This window comes from Megalopta genalis, chromosome 3 (genome assembly GCF_051020955.1).
Source record: "Megalopta genalis isolate 19385.01 chromosome 3, iyMegGena1_principal, whole genome shotgun sequence".
Taxonomy (NCBI): domain Eukaryota; kingdom Metazoa; phylum Arthropoda; class Insecta; order Hymenoptera; family Halictidae; genus Megalopta; species Megalopta genalis.
The window spans coordinates 31346522-31366170 of NC_135015.1; the positions used below are offsets into that span (position 1 = coordinate 31346522).

Below are 19649 nucleotides of genomic sequence, written 5' to 3' on the forward strand. Positions count from 1 at the left end.
GCGCTCGGCCCGCCCGCTTCCCCCGCGCCGATTGTCGCCGATAACTGCGCTCTCGCAACTTCCACGGCAACTTCGAACACGATACCGTGAACGCCGACGAACCTTCCGCGAAGTTCAAGGAACTTTCCGCTTCGTTTTGAGCCCGGGCAAATCCGAAGCGAAAACCGGCGAACGAAATTTGTTTGGCTCGAACGGGTCTTGCTCGTGGCGCGGCCGCTAAAACGAAGCCGCTTCGGCATTTTGGCCGCACCCACTTCTGTGCAGGGTGTTTCGTGTTTTCCGGCCGCGTGTGCAGTGCGATGCGTTTAATATAACCCGACGGGAACGAAGTAAATTACGTAGAAATATGCTGGAAATAAATTGCGCCCGATCGCGAAGTTGCTTCGACGTTGAACGAAAACGCGTGTCCTCTTTCGATCGTTCGAAGAAGCGGAAAAGTTTGTTTATTGAAGTCGTCCACTATGCATCTTTGTATCTTTTTTCTTATATTTCGTTTGATAACGCGTGTCGCTGACGGCCGAAACTCGCGGTTCGACGAACGTCGAGATGTTCTTCGAGCCGAAAATAGTTTCGACCGGGTTACATTTCGCAGCTCGTAATAATTTAACCAAATGTATTGTCGTTAATATTTCGCGAACGTTGCCAGGCATGCCCGATAAAATCGCTGATCGTTTCGCGCGCACGTAGAAAGAACCGATGCAAAACGGTGCAGGCCGTTGCACACACGCTCCGCGCGCCCGTAGAGCGTTCCGAGCAAGATGCAGTTAATATCAAGGAGCGCGCAGGACGTTATCGGAATACTTTATTTATGTCGGTCAAGATAAGTGAAACACTCGGTACAATGTCGCTGTCCGCGGTCTCATAAATATTTTAATTGCCGCAAAACTGGCACTGTACTTCGTTAGCTCACGCGACACGAAGGAGAAAGTCGCACGAATTTCAAACGGCCGGCCGCCGAATCGGACGCGGCGAACGCGTCGTGCGTCGATAGCATCGCGAGGAACGCCGACGATTATCTCGAGCCGCGGTATAATTAGCGAAGGAAGTTACGAAAATATAACATCTCGGCGATCTTATCGGTCTTATCGATCTCGACCGGTCTCGATCGATCCTGCAGAGATACCAGCAGTGCTCGATAAACGCAACAGTTCTTTTAGGAAAATAAAAAGATAACCGTTCGCTCGGAACACGTTTAACTTCCATCTCGAGATATCGTTTTTTTGCGAGCGCGACCGCGCGTATTTTTGCGCTCGTTTATCCGGCGACTGCGCGCGCGAGACGCCGTTGTTAATTGCGTTGAAAGGCTATCGCGGGAGGAACCGTAATCGCGGAGTTTCGTCGGTAAACAACGCCGACGATCGAATTTTCTTCGGCGCGGGTTACCCCTTTCTCGATGCACACGCGCTCTTTTATCCGACGTTCTCGTATCTTACGCACCTATCTTATCTCTCCATTGTCGACCGCGTGACGATCGCGCCATTGTAAATTCTCGGTGCTCGATAATTCTGTCGAGAACACCGGAGAAACGGCCGTTCTCCATCGATCTTCCACCGTTGACAATGGTCAGTTTCGCTTCTGTCGGCGTGTTACACCGAACCGGGAACGGTCGATTTCCGAGCGTGGCGTGTTTCGGCGAACATCTTTTTTCGACGGTAACAACCAATCCCGATCGAACGATCCGATAACCAAACTTTCGCGAGATCCGATTTCGATGCTACCTAGCGAGCACACGCGGCTTTTTATCGCGCACGGTTTTCAACTCGTTCTCTCTCTCTTTCTACTTCTCGTTTCTTCGTCGATAATTAATCTCGCGCCGACGGATGTTGATAACGTTGGAACGGCGAAACGTGTCCGGTAACGTGATACGCGATGCTCGATCAAAGTTAATCGATAAACTGAAAGCTACTCCTCCTTGTTTTCTTCTACGATCCGCGTAATTCGTAATCAGCGGATACGGGCGAATGCAATTCTTCGGTTCTTAGATCGCACAGCGAGATTATACAGGTTGTCCCAAAAATGTCTCGCAATTGGAAATTGGCGGGTTCCTCGGGTCATTCGAAGCAACTTTTTCCTTTACAAAATTTTTCTCCGAGGCACCGTTAACGAGTCATCAACGAAAAACAGTGACCAATGAGAGGCGAGCTCGGCTGGCGCGAGGCGACCGAGCCAATGGGCGGAACTGGGCTTCGCGCGCTGGTTGGCTGGGCCGCCTCGCGTCGGCCGTACTCGATTCTTATTGGTCACTGTTTTTTCGTTAATAACTCGTTAACGGTGCCTCGGAGAACATTTTTGTAAAGGAAAAAGTTGCTTCAAATGACTCGACGAACCCGTCAGTGAGTAATTAGAGAAACATTACTGTATCTCTGAAAATTGTAGATACTAGACGCACCTTCGGGATCAAATTTCAAGCGAATGCATTTGCTCTGGGTCAGTTTTTCAATAAAAATCCGACGGGGAGAGGGGCCGTTCGGGGAAATAATTCTTGCTCGCCCGAAGACCGTCTACGTTTTGAAATATCCGCGAAGTTGCCGAGAGTTGTGCAGGGGAGCGTCGTCGAATGCTGGCAGTTTAAGAATCGCGGGGAGAAGCACCGTTACCTGATAAAAGGGGAGAAAAGTTTCATTCGATCTCGCGCCCCTCTGGCCACCGTTTCCAATCTCCCCAGCTTCCGCGGCTCTACCCTGCTTTGGATTCCTGGGACGCGATCCTCTCTCTCTCTGCTCGAAGGTTCTCTCTCGGCTCTCTCTCTCGCATTGCGATGCAACACTGTTTGTAAATGACATATGCCGGGCCCCGGAGCCTTCGAGCCACCGAGTTTGCCTACGCTCGTCCTTCGCGCCAGGGATCCCTGAAGGACCAACGCTGCTCTCGATATGTATTCGCTTCCAATCTTACCAGCCAGCCAGAGCTCGGATCGACATTCGTTTCCGATCGATCACGGGCCGGCGAACTTCTGATCGATACTCGTCTCGATCGTTCGGCGAAGTCGTCGACGCGAGAGAGGAGAGTCCGCCCTTAAACCTCGGCCGTCCTTCGTTCCTGAAACTTCGTTTGCACTTCGGCGCCGCGTTCGTACGCTGGATGAAAGATCAAGATCATGGGGAAATAGGTACAGTTGCCCGCAAAAGTGCTCGGATACCTTTTAAAGCGCAATGATTTTTTTGACAGTGGACCGAGTGACTTGGATTTTTTTTAGATGATGGAAAGACTGGTCTAGTAGACGATGATTAAAACGTATTTTTAAAATTTTGCTATTATTTGGAATGACAAAAAGAAATAACTCTTGTTTTTTAACTTTTTTATCCGAGCCTGAAACGAAAATTTAAAAAATGTGTTTTGTAGATCTAGATTACTTATATGCGTGGATTTTATTTATTTATTGAAAGATCGAATAGCTGGAAAGTATATTCTCAATTTTATGGCATTTCTGAGATTGCTGGGTTGGCAATCGAAGAGCTTATTATACTAACAACTATATTGTATGGAGTTAGTTGCTGTTTATTCGATAATCTTCTTCGTATGAGAATAAGACGATCTATCGAAAAAGACGAACGAATCTCGCAGATTACGAATACCCTCGCGCGGTAAAATTAAATAACAATTGCACCTTGTATAAAATTATACATAATCGATTATGCATTATTACATCCATACTGTTATGAAATTAAGTAACAATTGAATCAAATTACGATCGAAAGCGACAATTGTGAAACTAAAGTATAAATTTGATATGCCTAATCGAACTATGGCTCTCTCAAAGATATAGTTGCAGAGAATAGTACTTCTCGAACGCGATAAAACATCGCAGGTATAATAGATTCATTAGTTTCGGTGCACCGCGTGCACGGGCACGAAAAGTTCAGGAACGAGGCTCGCGCGAGGAAAGATTATCTCTCGCGCAAAGGGCGAATTTATTTCGTATTCGATCCAAACTACCCCCGTGGAACATATCTATTATTTTCCGGAAGATAATGGTCGCAGATTCTGTTCCGTCTTCGTCGAAAATCACCGTCGTGTGCAGCCTTCGAATCCTTTAAGATACGGACACCGAAATCCGCACGTGGTTCAATGCAAAACTGTCGCGCGTTGTTGTCGCATTACTTAACGTGGCTGGGCTATTTCGACCCGATTACGTGGCGAGGCGATTACGCCGCGAAAGTACAATTTTGTAGTTGCATGCAAAAACAGTTTTATCGGACTTGCGTAATTGGCACGGCACACGGTTTTTCTGCCGGCGCGACGCGGCGAGGCGCGGCAGCGGCAGGAACAACTAGCGATGCATCATTCGTGCACTCTAAAAATATCAACGCGAGTATCGATTTTATTCTTGCCGGCTAATCTGCGAATGCAAATTTCAATATTTATTTAAACGAACGGATCGCGGAGCCGCGCCGATTGTCCGCCGATCTCCGAGATATTACGCCTCGGCGAACCAAAAATAATCGCGATTCGATAGCGAAAATAATTTCATTCTTCTTGTATAAATAATTTTCAATTCCTCGGCGCGTCGCATTTCCGAATATTTAATCGTGAAAATGTTTCGACGTTCGCCGAAGCGAAAAATCTTTCGTCGCGAAACGAGAATAAAATTCGAGAATAAATAAATAATATATAATATATATATATATATATATATATATATATATATATATATTATATTTATATTATATAATGTATATAATAATATATAATATAAATAATATATAATATATATAATATATAATAATATATATATATTATTATATACATTATATAATATAAATATAATAAATATTTATTTTCCGTCGCGAACTAATTCCGATAAATCTCTGAAGATATATAGTTCTTTATAATATATTTTCAAGATAAAAATGGTTAAATATCTATACCGCGTTCAAACGGATCTAAATTAGAAAGCTCAACCTGAACAATCACGATCGCAATCGTTGCGCATCTAACAGCGTACAATTTCTTCGAGCGAACGCTCGCAATTTTTCCATGAAAAATTGTCATTGAAAACGCTGATACGTTCGCCCCGTATGCTTGCGCGAGAAGATTGCAGGCACGTCGGTGGATCTTTGAGGCCGTCAGGATTTCTGGGAGGCGATCGAATATGAAGTGCACAGCGAACGTGTATCGGGTACTGGAATAACCGAGAGCCAGCGAGGGCGAGAGTGATCGAAGAGCGAGAGGAGAGCCGGGGAGAGATAAAGGGAGAAAAATCGAGCGGAGGAGGGTGAGAGAGAGAGGGGAGGATGCGGGAGGGGGTGGACGAGCCAGAGCGCGGCCCGAGGAGAAAGAAAATTGCAGTGACCAGGAGGTTCGAAAGGGATGAGAGCTAGCGGGAGTACGCAGGCGCGGGTACATCCTTCGCTTCGCGAAATGCACGGGGCAGGATGCGGCTCGGCTTCAGGGTCAAGGACGATTCGGCGGAACGTGCACCCCGCGCCTCCTTCGGCTCGACAGCGTTCGCGTTCTCCGGAGGATCCTTGAAGCTGGAACAACCTGAAACGATAATCCACGCACTCTGACCCCTCGGCCGGCTGCTGCGGATGGAATTGCACAGGCTGTGCACAGGATGCCAGGCCGTTCGAATTCAACCGGACGCGTGGAAGAATATGAGACGTTTATTTTGAAAGTGGCGTAAGTCACTTTGTTTTTAAGTCGATATATTTAAGGGTTTGCGTTTGGACACGTTTCAAAATATGGATGCTAACTTTCGAGAAGATTTACTTGTATTCGTTATCTGAGGATACTGATATTTTTTTCAGTATAAATAATTTCGTATAAACATTAAAAAATCACCACTTTTTATTACGGTAAAGCGACTTATGCCACTTTCGAAATAAACGGCTCGTACAACGATGGAAAACAAACGTGACGAGACGAACGATCGAAGAACAATGTTACAGATTCTTCGAGTTATTCTTCCGTTACTCTTTGCGCAACAATCGGGCAGTTCGTAACGCTTTACTGGGCGAAGTTGTACGATTAACCCTTTGCGGTCGAAGCTATTCGAATTCGAAATCCAAAACATGATTTCTGATCTACACTAGTTCTATTTTATATAATTTATTGCGACTTATGCACATGATATTGAGCCTGTTGACAAGTACAATGCAATTTTAATAGTTTCTTTTCAAGTAGAAACGAGTCCGATGCTCTTAGAATGATTTTGAAAAATGGTACACCAATTTTTAGTGGCGCCTCAGAGTCGCCATTCGAGTGCAAAGGGTTAAAGGCTGAAGAAAGACTGTTAGGGTAACCGGTTATACTTTTCGGGTAAGTTTGTATCGAACGTTAACGAAGCTTTTGTAAAATGTCCTCACAGCGCGCATCTTGAAATAATTTTCCTTGAAGTTCCGCTAGGAAATACAGCAAATTCTCCGTAATTTTCTCCTCGAGCTTGTACAACAGAAATGGACGATTTGGGAATTTATTTGGGAATTGGGAATTTATTCGAGCCTCTTGCGCCTCGTTTTTATAATTATCGACAATCGGCGACCATAAAAACGAGCTTACAAGCCGAGGAACGATCGGGGAGAATTTCCTGTATCGTGTATCTAGAAACCCGGTAGCCGACGCGGCGACAGTGTGTCGCAGAACTGTAGATAAAAACGAAGATAATAATAGTATTTTAAAACGCAACAGCCGAAGGTTTTATCCGAGGAAGAATCTCGAAAGAGAAATGTCAAAATCGCGGCAACTTCGTGCCGAGAAAATGCTGAACGGTAGATAATTCGACGACGATTGTATCGCGTGCTATTCCGTAGAATATTTCTGGGTCGAAGAAAAAAAACGGAGCTGTACGCGTTTCTCCTCCCGACGGAACGTCGAAAATCTCGTCGCAGAGTTTTCGCCACTACGCGTGAGAAACTCGGAAATTTTCAATTACTCTGTTGGAGCTGACAGGAGCTTTTAGTTCGCGGCGGGCTTCGGTACAGTTTTCTCTCCTCTATGATTTCGCGTTCGGTTCACGGGCGACTCGGATTTATTTTTATATCTTGACGCAGCCGAGCCAGCCGCGAATCGATGTCTCCTCTTTCCTTTTCGTTTTTTCTTTCGCTCGATAACGTAACACACGATGGAAAGTTTAACGGGCACACGAGCACACGCACACGCACAGGCGTGCGGCGCGACGCGGCCTTGATTTTGCCGATCCACGTTAAGTACCGGTTGTTCACCAATAAAAATAATTACGAGTATACGCTTGTGGAATGCCAGTCGCGGACGTGTTGTCGATTATCATGCCGACCGTGTTGCCTTCAAACTATTACGTTACGTTCGGGCGAACCGTAAAAATCCGACAGCTTCATTAATTTATCGAGCGTTGATTTTTACCGACTTCGTAAACGCGCGTCGATTTTTGCTGTACGCTACATATAGAATATACGCGAGATAATTACAAGCCGATCGCGAAAAATTCGGAGACCGGAAGAAAAGCTTCGGTTTTTTTTTTATCGGAGCTTGCTCTATCGGCTTCCATTTTTTCCGTCTTAACAAAATGACGAACGATTCGACGGATTCCATTCAGGAATTCCAGCCACCCACGTTCGAAGTCCGTCGAACGACGAAGAGCGGGAAACAGGTTTCGCGCTCTTTGCATTACTTGTATCGCATCGCTGGTCCGTGAACTGCCAAACGATATTTTCGCCCGATTTCGTATATGTAGATCGTCGCGCACCTGTTCCCGTACTTTATCGATCAAACGCGACAACGTATTTTCGAGCAGAGTCGGCGCAACATTTTGTTCGGACGAAACGATCGACGAATCAATTTTGACTCGGATAAAGTATCCGATCGGATAATTATCCGTCGATATAATTATTTTCGGTAAAATATTTATGCGAAACGGGTTCGAACAACGGCGAACACCGTTTTCGTGCAGCAACGATCGATAAGTCGCGAGCGTGCGTCGCGCCCGGCCGCGCGAATTACGCGGGATTCTTCCAATACGTTGAATGCCACGGGGGTCACCGGTGACCGGCACTTAACTTGGCGGTGACGTCATGGGGGCCACCGGTGACCGGCGCGCCCAAATTGATAGGAATATATATATATTAATAATATATTAATATATAGGAATATGGGGAATATAGGATAATATATATAATAATAATATAGGAATATTATATATATATATTAATATATATTATTATTATATTATTTTTTTATTATATATATATATTATATTATATTATATATATATATATAATTTCAAACAAATGTCAATATCTAATCTATTATATATATTATATATAATATTATAAATATTATATAATATAGGAATATAGGATAATATATATAATAATAATATAGGAATATTATATATATTAATATATATTATTATTATATTATTTTTTTATTATATTTATATATATATATATTATATTATATATATATAATTTCAAACAAATGTCAATATCTAAAATTTTGTACTATTGCCATCGTCGATTCGAACAGTGACCCCTGTCGCAATTAACACGTCAAACAATGGTTATACACTGTAACTTATCTATCGCAGATAATATTTCAACATCGTATGTATCACGTAAAAGAAAATGCATCGCGGCGTCACGGACAATTTCTGGTAAAACCGGCGTGGCATTCGAACGTGTTAAACGCGCGCGTCCGCGACGGGTCGCCTACGTTACACGTTTTATTCTCTGAATCATGCAGCCGGCGTTTATCGATGTTTTGCCCGGCGAGCGTGCATAAATTATTGAAAATTCGCGCGGCCTGGCCGCGGCGCGGCTGCGCGGCGAATGGACCTTGTCGGCGAAAAACAGCGCGACAAGAATCAAAACACGTTCGGTTTCTATTTCTGCGAGGTTCCCCGGCGAATAAACATTCGCCGGGTATATCAAGGCTGGCCCGTTCGGGAGACGTTGTCGCCGCCGGGTGAAATGTTGTTTACCGTAATTTTTAACGCGCCCGTCGTCGCCGGCAATAAATAGAAAGCGTCGCTCTATTATAGATCGGTTCTCGCGCCAATGGACGCCTGTATTCATCGGCGTGGAAATAGATCCCGTTGTATTAACCAGACAAGTTGTTCCGCACCAAATCAAATATACAAGCGACGGTCGCGCGCGTCCGCCTGTGTGCAAGCCCGTATTTTCGTTCGCGCGTTTCCGAACGAGCCCGCCACCGGGAAACTTCCACGTTCGTGTCCCGCGGAACGCGTTCTCGAAAATTCGGAAACGCTTCCGAGACGGTATTACCGTGCATTTTCGCCTCTTTTTTTCTTGCATCGAAGCCCGCGGAAGTTGCTTCTCGACGTTCAGAAGATCGGACGCAAATCTTATCGAGCCTCTGCGCCTATGTACGTATGTAGCCGTTTGTCGACGCACGCTGCGGCACGTGACGCGGTCGCCGAGAAACTAAACAATGAGCCGTTTTGTTTCGATTAGATAGCGCATTTCTGCCGGGATTTTTCCGCTTCCTGAGAAACGCGGGGGGAACCGAGAAAGTCGGGAAGAACAAAGAGAGTCCTAGATATATAATGCGTAGAGCGCGACCGAGGTAAACAGTGAACGAGAGAAGCCCGAGTCCGTTCCGGAATTTTTATGCGGGCGGAGCCGGCTTTTTTCGAGAAACGAGGCGGACCTTTCGAATCATTTTATAAGCAAATTTGCTGAAACACAGTTTCGAAACAAACAAGATCAAAGGGGGGCTGGTCACCGCGCGTCCACTCGCCGAATGGAGTGTAACTTCGTTATCTTTTGCAAACTCGTTTTTAGATTCCTGTAAAAGTTCGCTCCTCTTTGAACGTTGCTCCGGGAATATTTTTTAACGAGCGCAGCGCCGAAGACAAGAAACGTTCGAATTTCCTGCGGAATATCGTGCGAATAAATTTTTGCGAGCCTCGAGGCAACTTCGATTGCAGCGCGCGCTTCGGCAAATTATCTTTTTGCGAATCATTTATTCGCGTCGTCTCTTTTATTACAAGCTCCGAAAGAACGGGAGCTGTACGAACCAGCGAAAAGCTACGCGGACGAACGGAGAAAATCGTCTTTCGATATTCCAGGCGTTGCGACGATAACGATCGCGATTTGCCGCGTCGCGCGGCGAGTTTCGCGCTAAAATAGCAGGGGAAAATACACGAGGACGCGGCGATCTTTTTGTTACTCGCCCTCGGCTCGTGTTCCAGTGACGCACCCCCGATTATTTCGAGCGAGCTAAATGCCCGAGAACCGTTTCCGTCAGACCGAAATCGCGTCGCAACGACGCGACGAGCGCCTCGTAATCGGCGGGGAATTTATTTTTCAACGGTGCCAGCCGGTTGTTGCTTCGAAATTTATAAGGCCGGCCGATTACGCTATAAATTACAATTTCCTGCGGCGCGGCCCTGGAACAAATTGGCGCAACACCGAAGGGTCGTCGTCGTCGTCGTCGCTCGCTCGCTCGCTCGCTCGCGGACCGTTCCGGCCCGCTCCGGCCCGCCGCGTCGTCGAATTCTAATTTGTTTCTATCGGGCGGCGAGCGGCGAGCGGCGCGCGGCCCACCGCGAACTGCTTTTTTCAGCGCTGGAACCGTTCCAGAAACCATACCAACTCCACGGAATCTGCAACCTGTAGATACGAATAACCGTTGCAGCAACCGGTGCTCTCTTTCGACCTTCTTTTATGGATCCGTACATTATTTACAATGACAGAGTCCGCCTGATTTCGCCCCGCGATTCGGATCTCTATCCGCCCGTGCCCGGACCCGGACACTTCCCGCGTTCGTCGCCGACGAGAATCAGCTTTGTTCGACGCGCTGCGGAGCTACGCGCGAGTGCGCTCGTCCGCGAACCTGCAGTTTATATTCGACCTTATATCGACGATCACTTCGCGGCGTCTTCGTCGCCGCTTTTTTACTCCAGAGAAATTCCAGCGCGAATCCGCGGTCCGTTCATCGCCGGATCGCCGCGGTTGCTCTACGCAAATGATCATTTTTCGAATCAGAGACTGGCTCTAAAAGAAGATTGAAAGATCGATCTGTTGCATTCGGAAAATCTGCGCGCGCGAAATCCGCGGCGCGCTCTCGTCGCTGAGAAAAAATATCTCATCCGGTACGCGACAATTTGCGTGGGAAAAAACGCCATGCCAGGCCGATCGACAGCGTTTCAACAAAGGGCAGTATCAACCCCCGGTGGTCCCGGTTCATACATATAATAGTTCCATTTAAATTTGCATAGGAATCCGGCGCATAATAGAGCAGCACCAATCTGTACGAACCACAGAAGCGTCCGGATGACTAAGACACGAAGAGTTGTAACGCAGAGTCGATTCGCTGGAACAACAAACCTTCGATTCAGCCCTGAAAGAGGATCATCGATCCGCTCTCGAATAGACTGGCAATCGAAATTCCGCCGATGAAACATCGAAAGACGCGGTTCCTCGGTCGGACCGCTTTTATTTAAAGACGCTCGGCTTTCTTTAACTTTCGGATGATGCTGGTACGACGCAAGAGCCGGATGCCTAAGGACCTTACGTAAACCCTCCTCGTCCTTGAGGCCAGAAACCGAGGCGGACCGCGAAACGGAAAAAATCACTTTCCTTTTTTCCCCTTTTCTTCTCCTTTGCTCCATTGTTTCCGCGAGGATAGCGTTTCGCGCGCTTTTCGCCGTTCGCGCACGAAGAAAGCAAGTTGCTCGACTGGCGCGTTATTTTTCCTCGCTTGGTGCGGCTCGATTCGGCTTGGCGCAGCTCGGCTTGGCTCGGCTTGGCGCGGCGCAGCGCGGTTCGGCACGACGCGGCTCGGCTTGGCTTCGGCTCGGCTCGCGTGGCTTCGGCGCGACTCGGCTCGGCGCGGCTTCGGCGCGGCTCGCGTGGCTTCGGCCTGGCTTCGGCGCGGCTCGGCTTGACTTCGGCGCGGCTCGGCTTGACTTCGGCGCGGCTCGGCTTGGCGCGGCACGGATCGGCTCGCGGCGAGCCGCCTTACGTAAAATCGAGTTTACGCAGGTCGGGATTCGTGCGAGTCGCGAACGCGCTCGACCCCGTCTTTCTCTCGGCGCGTCTCGGCTTGTCCCGGCGTGGCGAGGCGCGGCGCGGCGTCTCGAAGATCGATATCTGCAAGGCGCTCGTGCGTCCAGCACGCACACGCACAGGCCGAGTTAAACGCACCGATAAACAACCTTTGCTCGACTCGTTTGCATGATTAGCGGATCCGAGAAGTACGCTCGTATCGCTGAATCGTTTTCTTTTGTCAGCGACTCCTGTAAGACGGGAGTACATACTTGCGATTTTTAGCGAGAATTCGTGATCTCGATATTTCACGTGGTCTACGTATACATGCGATTATATATATGCATGTACACACGATATATACATAGCACGATTTTCATGCTAATCTCGGCAATCTTCAAGACGGAAGGAACTGTAACGTGTTACACTTGCTAATTAAATCGTTCCATGGAGGAATTTTCTAAATTGGAGGACAATTTTGGTTTAGCATAAAGACGTTCTTACGCGGGGACGATCGAATAAATTTCTTAATCCAAGGCATACGTTCCAGCAGAAGCGGCGAGACGGGTTTAAATACATTCGGTCTTATCGTTCTTGTAAATCAAAGTTCTAGCACGCGGCTGGTTTTATCCGTTGAGCATTGATTTAACAACTGCTGGCGGATAATAAGTGACCGCCGCGTTCATCGTTCGCTCGAATTATTGCCGCGCGATGTTTCGCGTGTTCTTCTAAATTCCCTTCGATGCGAAAGTCTGAAGGAAAATTATGGTAAATTAAGTAACCGTGAACAGCGCGGAGTAGCGCGAATCGACGCACGAGTATAATTACGACCGGCATCGTTGTATATCTATCGGATCGGCGCAGATAAGATCGAAGCGCGAAAGGTGTTTGATTCTCGTTACTACGCGTCCCTCCTTCCAACTGGAAAAGGAAATAAAAGTGAAGTCACGATAATGTTTTTACTAACGCGGCGGTTGCTAAAAATGTTCTGTTAACGTCAGCGCTATCTGTCGCTTCAAGAACTCTAGAAACCGCAATCTCTGCGTTCTCTAGTGGCAACCGTTCCGTCGTGTCATACTTCAACACTTAAATGACTGCGTATTATTTCTCTCGGTGCTTTCCTCCGGCAATCGTACGAGGTTCTCGATGGTTCTCGCGTTTGACAGCGGAGAACGTACGACAATTACGAATTCGGTTCTTTGTCCGACCGAGGCGCTAAAAAACACTCCAATTATTTTCTACAAACCCGTCGTTCCTTCTCGAGAAGCCATTATATTCTTCGAGAAATTCTACTTCATCGAAGCTCATTAGCTCGTCCAGCGAATTTTTTAATTCTTATAGTATTTTGTGTATTATATTTATATATTTTTATATATTTATACTGTTATTCTATATTATCATATATTGTTATATATTACTATTTATATTATCATCTTCGAGAAATTCTACTTCATCGAAGCTCATTAGCTCGCCTAGCGAAGTCTTTAATTTTTATAGTATTTTGTATATTATATTTATACATTTTTATATATTTATACTGTTATTCTATATTATCATATATTGTTATATATTACTACTTATATTATCATCTTCAAGAAATTCTACTTCATCGAAGCTCATTAGCTCGCCTAGCGAAGTCTTTAATTTTTATAGTATTTTGTATATTATATTTATACATTTTTATATATTTATATTGCTATTCTATATTATCATATATTGTTATATATTACTATTTATATCATCGTTATTATATATTATTATTTATATTATTGTTATATACTTTATATATTATATTCATATATCTCAATAATTTTTTAATTAGCGATTCCACTTCGCATCAACGCCCGAGTTCTCAGCGATGTGCAAATATTATTGTCTATTGCTCTCTATTGATCTTGTTTCTTGTAAAAATTATTAAAACATGTAAGATAATAGTGGCCAAACACGTACGCGCGTTTTACGCATACTTAATAACGAACGTTTGTTATCGTTATTCCATCTGTCGCAGGATTCGTGTTTCCTCGAAACGCAACGTTAAAAATGCAGCATAGTTCGCGCGCATTTAAAGCGTCCAACAAGAATCGGCGAACTACTATTATGTTAGCCTCTGTTACGCAACTATTTCCGAAGAATGCCGGAGGGTCGGGGAGCATAAATTTCGGCTCGCGGGATCCGATAAAAATCGTGGCCACGATCGCGCGGAGCAGCAGGAGGACAAAAGCGTGTCGGGCCCGGGACACGCGCGGTTCCTCTTCCCGAAATCCTTTTTCGCCTCCGGTAACCCGAACCCAATTTCGGGCGGCCATGATTGCGGGTACCCGCACATATTTTATCCCGGCGGGAGGGGACAATGTGTTACAAGCCAATACAAATCGAACATTGATCGATAAGTTTCGGGAAACAAGAACCGATCGTAATTCATAGCGACCGCACTAATGGATGTAGTTAGTCATAGAGGTGTCGCCACAAGATTAAGCGATGGGGGACCATCGATCTGCACCCACCAGATACGATCTCCATTTGCGTGTCTCGGCTCGGAATGGTCGATATTAAACATCGCGGCTGCTAATCTTTAGGGCGCGGAGCTCGATCGACGACGCGCTCGAAACCATCTCGGGAATTAAGCGCAAACGGTAGATAATTATTGGACCGCGGATCTTTGACCGAAATAAAAATTGTTCAAGTTAATTGTCGCCTACGTTGCTTCGCGCTAAATCGAACACGCTACCGAACGCTAAAGACATCTGACACGCGTTGTTTTATTAGAATTAGAAGACTGAATTCGTTTAGATTTAAGAAATTTGTTCGATCGTTTTCTGCGATAGTCGCTCTATAGTACCAAAAATGTTTAAATAAAAAATGCGGAACCGGTCGCTTCGACCGCCGCGGTAGGTTCAGCGTTAAATGAAAATGTCTTTCTATTTTCAATGATTGTGATAATGTAACAATATCCTTAAATTGTTCCGTCGTCCTTGCAGTTTTGTATCCGACGTATTCATGTTTTTGTGATAAACGCACAAAATCCACAGTCTAGACATTATCAACGATCGTTGAAATATCAACTCTTCTGCCCATCGAAGTTAAGTGGTTCTTAAGTCGATCGATTCTCCCACATATACGAAATCCGCAATCTCTCTTCGTCTATCGATACAATCTGTACAATGTCGATGGACGTTTCACTATTCCGGTTTTAGAATAATGTATCTGGTCCGGGCGATGGACGTTGGAGAAGCTTCGCTAGAAAAATATTGTTCGACTCTCGGAGGCTTGTCCCATAAATAAAATCCTCTCGTGAATACAGAAGAAGACGCGGCGATAATTTTGGACGAACATCCAAAAGTAGTTAGAAGATGGAGCACAGTTGCATAACTTTTGCACAACGCGTAATATGTTCGGCCGCGTATCCGCTGTTCTTCGCCTCCCAAAATATTCCGCCTTTAGAGAGGAAGTTCACTAAAATTAAGCAGATTACTCAGCTTCTCAACACCACCTGCAGACAATTCTTAATAGCAGTTGTACCTGCGAGGGCTGTTGCCGAAACAGATGCTGCTAGCAAACCCATTTACGATATCTCGGAAACCCGTCTCTACGCTTTCGCAAAAGCTCCCGGTGCATGCCGAGAGATCGTTCTTTTCGCGAAAATGAGAACAAACGCGACATTCTGGATAAAATTCCGCTGAAACTTATTGTCCGAAAAATACGATACACGCTTCTGTTTCAGCTATCTTTGGGTAGCTTTCGTAGTCGATGCGTATTACAGTTATGTCTCTCTAATTGACGCTCAGTTTGTCCACGAAAATGGACAATTTTGGAAGAGGAGGTACGATTACTCGAGCCTTGTGACCCGTCCTTATACTTGTCGATAATCGGTAACTATGAAAACGATCTTCGAGGCTCGAATAATCGTTATACGAGCCTTGCGGCTCGTTTTTATAATTGTTGAAAATCGGTAACTATAACGAGTCGCAAGGCTCGAATTCGCAAGGCTCCTCTTCCCAAATTGTCCATTTTAGTGGACAATCTGAGCGTCGGTAAGGGAGACATTACCGTATTTCGTCCGCAAAAATGTTGTCGTCGCATTTTACTTTCTATTACATTATTATCTTTCCTCCTACAAAATACGAGCAAAAAGTGTCGTCGTAGAGAAGTCATAAATTCTCCAAATGTCGATGCTACGCGTTTTAACATTCAATAATCATATTCACAAAATTCATTCGACATTCTTTACGTGAAATACAAAATCGGTAAAAAAACGATTCGCGAACGAAACACGGCTAAATTCCACGGTATGCCCTAACGAACGCCGGCGCAAATTTTCATCAAAATCTTGTCGAAATCCTTTATCACTCAATATCATCATCCGGTGTCTCGATTTTCCGATCCCAGCTGGTTAAATGAAAAAGTGGTTTGGCGCGATGAGAAAGGGTTCGCGGATGCGCGGGTGACAGAACGGGGTCCGAGTGTTGATCCGAACACCCAGTATAGAAGACGACAGGCCAGAAAGACCGGTGGTGGTGGTGGTTGGAGAGGGGGCAGAGAGGGAGCGAGAGATATTCGCATATCTAGCGTGCAACGAAAGCGCAGGCATTAGGGACGTTGGACCCTTCCGAGTCTCTCCCTTGCTCGCAGCTCCAGCATTGCCACTTTGAATCTCGTTCACCTTGAGCTCCGGCGGACAGCGGTTCTCAACCGTAGTTCCCCGGGCCGATTCTCGGCCGGCCCCTCGCTCGGGCTCTCTCTCTCTCTCTCTCTCTCTCTCTCTCGCTGCGAGAGACACGTTGGTTAGCAACCGAGATTAGGTTTGTTAGACGCGGCCAGATAATATCGAGGAGCGCGTTAACGTGGCCCGTTACGCAACGCACACGGTAGCCTAGGTCACGCACGTTGCCAAGCGGCGGCGCGAGCGAAAACCCGAGTCGAGAAACTCGCTGTCTCCTGCCGCCTCGAACGTGATATCACCGTTGGCACTGTTCTGCTCGGCGAAAATCCGCCGGGCCCGAGCACCGGGCACCCGATCGAGTCCAAAATCGACGCCGGTTCCCAACGATTCGCGTCGCGTCCCGTCGCGTTTCGCCGTCGGTGCATCGCGGCGATTCGCGCGCGTCGCGTCGCGTTCCGTCGCGTCTCGTCGTCGGTGCATCGCGGCGATTAGCGCGCGCCTCGCTCTTCTCGCGAGAAGGAGAAATTACGGATAGATCGCCGGGATATCTTTATCGTCGCGATCTTTCTCGCCGGCTTTCGTCCCGCAAGCTTCTCCGCGGCGCGGAGCTAAGCGGCCCTCGATTTTCTTCGCTTCGAGATTCGCGAATCTGCCGTCGATGACTGCGAATCGATCGGGAAAACGGTGTCTGTGCGGTGTAGCCGCCGCGGCGGTGGTTTAATTATTCATTGGCCGATGGCACCGCGCGAGGCGCCGCTCGAAATGACGCCATGAATTCAATATATCCGAGGTGCCTGTCATTAATCGTAAGGTGCTGTTAGGTGACCCTTTCGTGCCTTAATCGCGGAAATTATTCAGTGGCGTGCGCGTGCCGTGGACCCGAAATAGAAAACGGAACGGAAGACGTTGGCCGCGGAAATGCGTGAAATAGAGAATCCGAAGTGAACGATTCGAAGAGACGCACGTCAGGAACGAAGGGACGGTCGAGGTATACGAGACTTCTCTCTGCAAGCAATTTGTCTTGTAAAGAAATAATCCCTTGACGTACTTTGACGAGACCGATTCGTCGTGAAAAATTATTCTAGTAATAATTTACTGAGCATAGATGTTAGTCTGTTCTTTAAAATTGGAATGAAATTCTAATCTCTTGTCACATCGATATTTAAGCATTCGAGTGAATTTAGGCGTACGATAAGCATCAATTTTCTTTCCTTTCTGAGAAATGATTGCAAATCGAATAATTTCGAATCGCAGCAACTGCGAAGGAAATGGTATGTCAAGGGGTTAAGTGGACGGAAATACGGGGGGTGCTAAAAACGGCGCGATTTGTCCGAAGGATTGAAACAAAATTTCCACGGTGGAAAGGATGGTCAAGGTTATGTCAAGGTTATGTCAAGGTTAAATTGAAAAACAAAGGGTGGTCCACGCGTGGTGTTATGTCAAAGTTAAATTGAAAAACAATGGGTGGTCCACGCGTGGTGTTATGTCAAGGTTATGTCAAGGTTATGTCAAGGTTAAATTGAAAAACAAAGGATGGTCCACACGTGGTGCTATGACAAGGTTATATCAAGATTATGTCAAGGTTAAATTGAAAAACAAAGGATGATCCACGCGTGGTGCTATGTCAAGGTTATGTCAAGATTATGTCAAGATTATGTGAAGGTAATGTCAAGGTTAAATTTAAAAATAAAGAATGATCCACGCGTGGTGTTACTGATTTAACCCTTCGGGGCGCAGGATATCAGAAAATAAAATAGACCCTTGTTGCACGGAAATTTGATTGCGCTTTAAATTGGACGAAATTGGTATATTATTACTAACACAAAGGAATCGCATAATATAAAAACATAAAAAAATAATAATTCATTTCGATTTACTGTTACAGGGTGGCCACCGTGCCACATGGGTTAACGAATGCGCATGCATCTATTGCAATATTTTGAACTGGGTCTAAAAATGTCCCACAATGCATAACCGTGCATCAAAAAGATGGGACATCTTTAACCCCACCGCGCCCCGAAGAGTTAAACGCACGGGCACAGATTAATCGCGTATCCGTGCGTCGCGTAGACAAAAATGTAGTTTCGAGTGTGCAATATTATTCGAAAGTCGGGTAGTTTCTCTCGGCAACGTTCAAACCGGAACTCCATATCCGATCGATACTTTCGTACAGCGCGCGATGCGCGAATAATTCGCATGTACGTATTAACGGCGAACCTAACCGAGCTCCAAGAACACCTAACGGATGTACGAAAAGCATTTTAAAAATTTTTGTTATAGGCCCGGACAAAAATGTTAAAAAACGAGAATATTTTTATTTTATTTTTGTCATCCCGAGCAAAATCGAAGAAAGGCATTTCAGTCATCGTCCACTAGACTAGTCCCTCTGTCATCTAGAAAAAATTCAAATCGCTTAGTCCACTCTTTATAAACTCCACTCCTTAATAAAATAATTTATAAAAATAAATTTAACCTTTTGAAAGGTGTACGAACACACTTCGATGGGCCAGCGTATTCGACGATTTTCTACGAACGAGCGGTCGCGATTTCTGCAACGAAGGGCAGCACCCGACGCGAAAACCGTGAAATCGGTCTCACCCGGTGTAACGCTGGCTCGAAAGTTGCTCGCGGGAAGGAGCCCTCCGCTCGCTCGGACATCGTCGCCGCTTCGAAACATGTCCGCGCGCTCGGTCCCGAGGGCGTGACACTGGTTTCACCTCGCGGCGGAAACCGATATCCTTAATTCTCACAGATGCGAAAGAAGAGCGAGAAGAAGAGGAGCGCGGCGGCGGGCGAAAAAAAGGGAAGAAGAAGTAGAAGAAGCAGCAGAAGAAGAAGAAGAAGAAGAAGAACGGAGAAAAAGAAGGTGGCGAAGAAATCGGAGAGGAAGAAAAATGGTAATTAAAACGAGAACGCACGGCAGGCCTCGGTTCAAGTATCGGCTTTCAGCCGGTTTGAAAACGATACCGGCATTCCCTTATGTTTCCATCTCTGTCCGCGCCCGCCCTCGCCTCTCCTCGTCGCACCCGGGCTCGCCCCGCCGCGCCCTGCCTTCGCCGTCC

At 46.2% G+C, this 19649-nt stretch overlaps 1 protein-coding gene and 1 long non-coding RNA gene across 6 annotated transcripts in view; both read left to right on the plus strand.

Annotated features, from left to right (window-relative positions):
• The window catches only part of Mxd (MAX dimerization protein), a 330355-nt gene that overhangs the window by 30150 nt on the left and 280556 nt on the right, over positions 1-19649 (plus strand). The gene's annotated exons all lie outside the window — the stretch shown is intronic.
• LOC143259205 (uncharacterized) overlaps positions 18128-19649 on the plus strand; it is a 49155-nt gene continuing 47633 nt past the window's right edge. The window contains exon 1 of the long non-coding RNA XR_013033052.1: positions 18128-19484. This is a non-coding gene — a long non-coding RNA (uncharacterized LOC143259205). The remainder of the gene's footprint in view (positions 19485-19649) is intronic.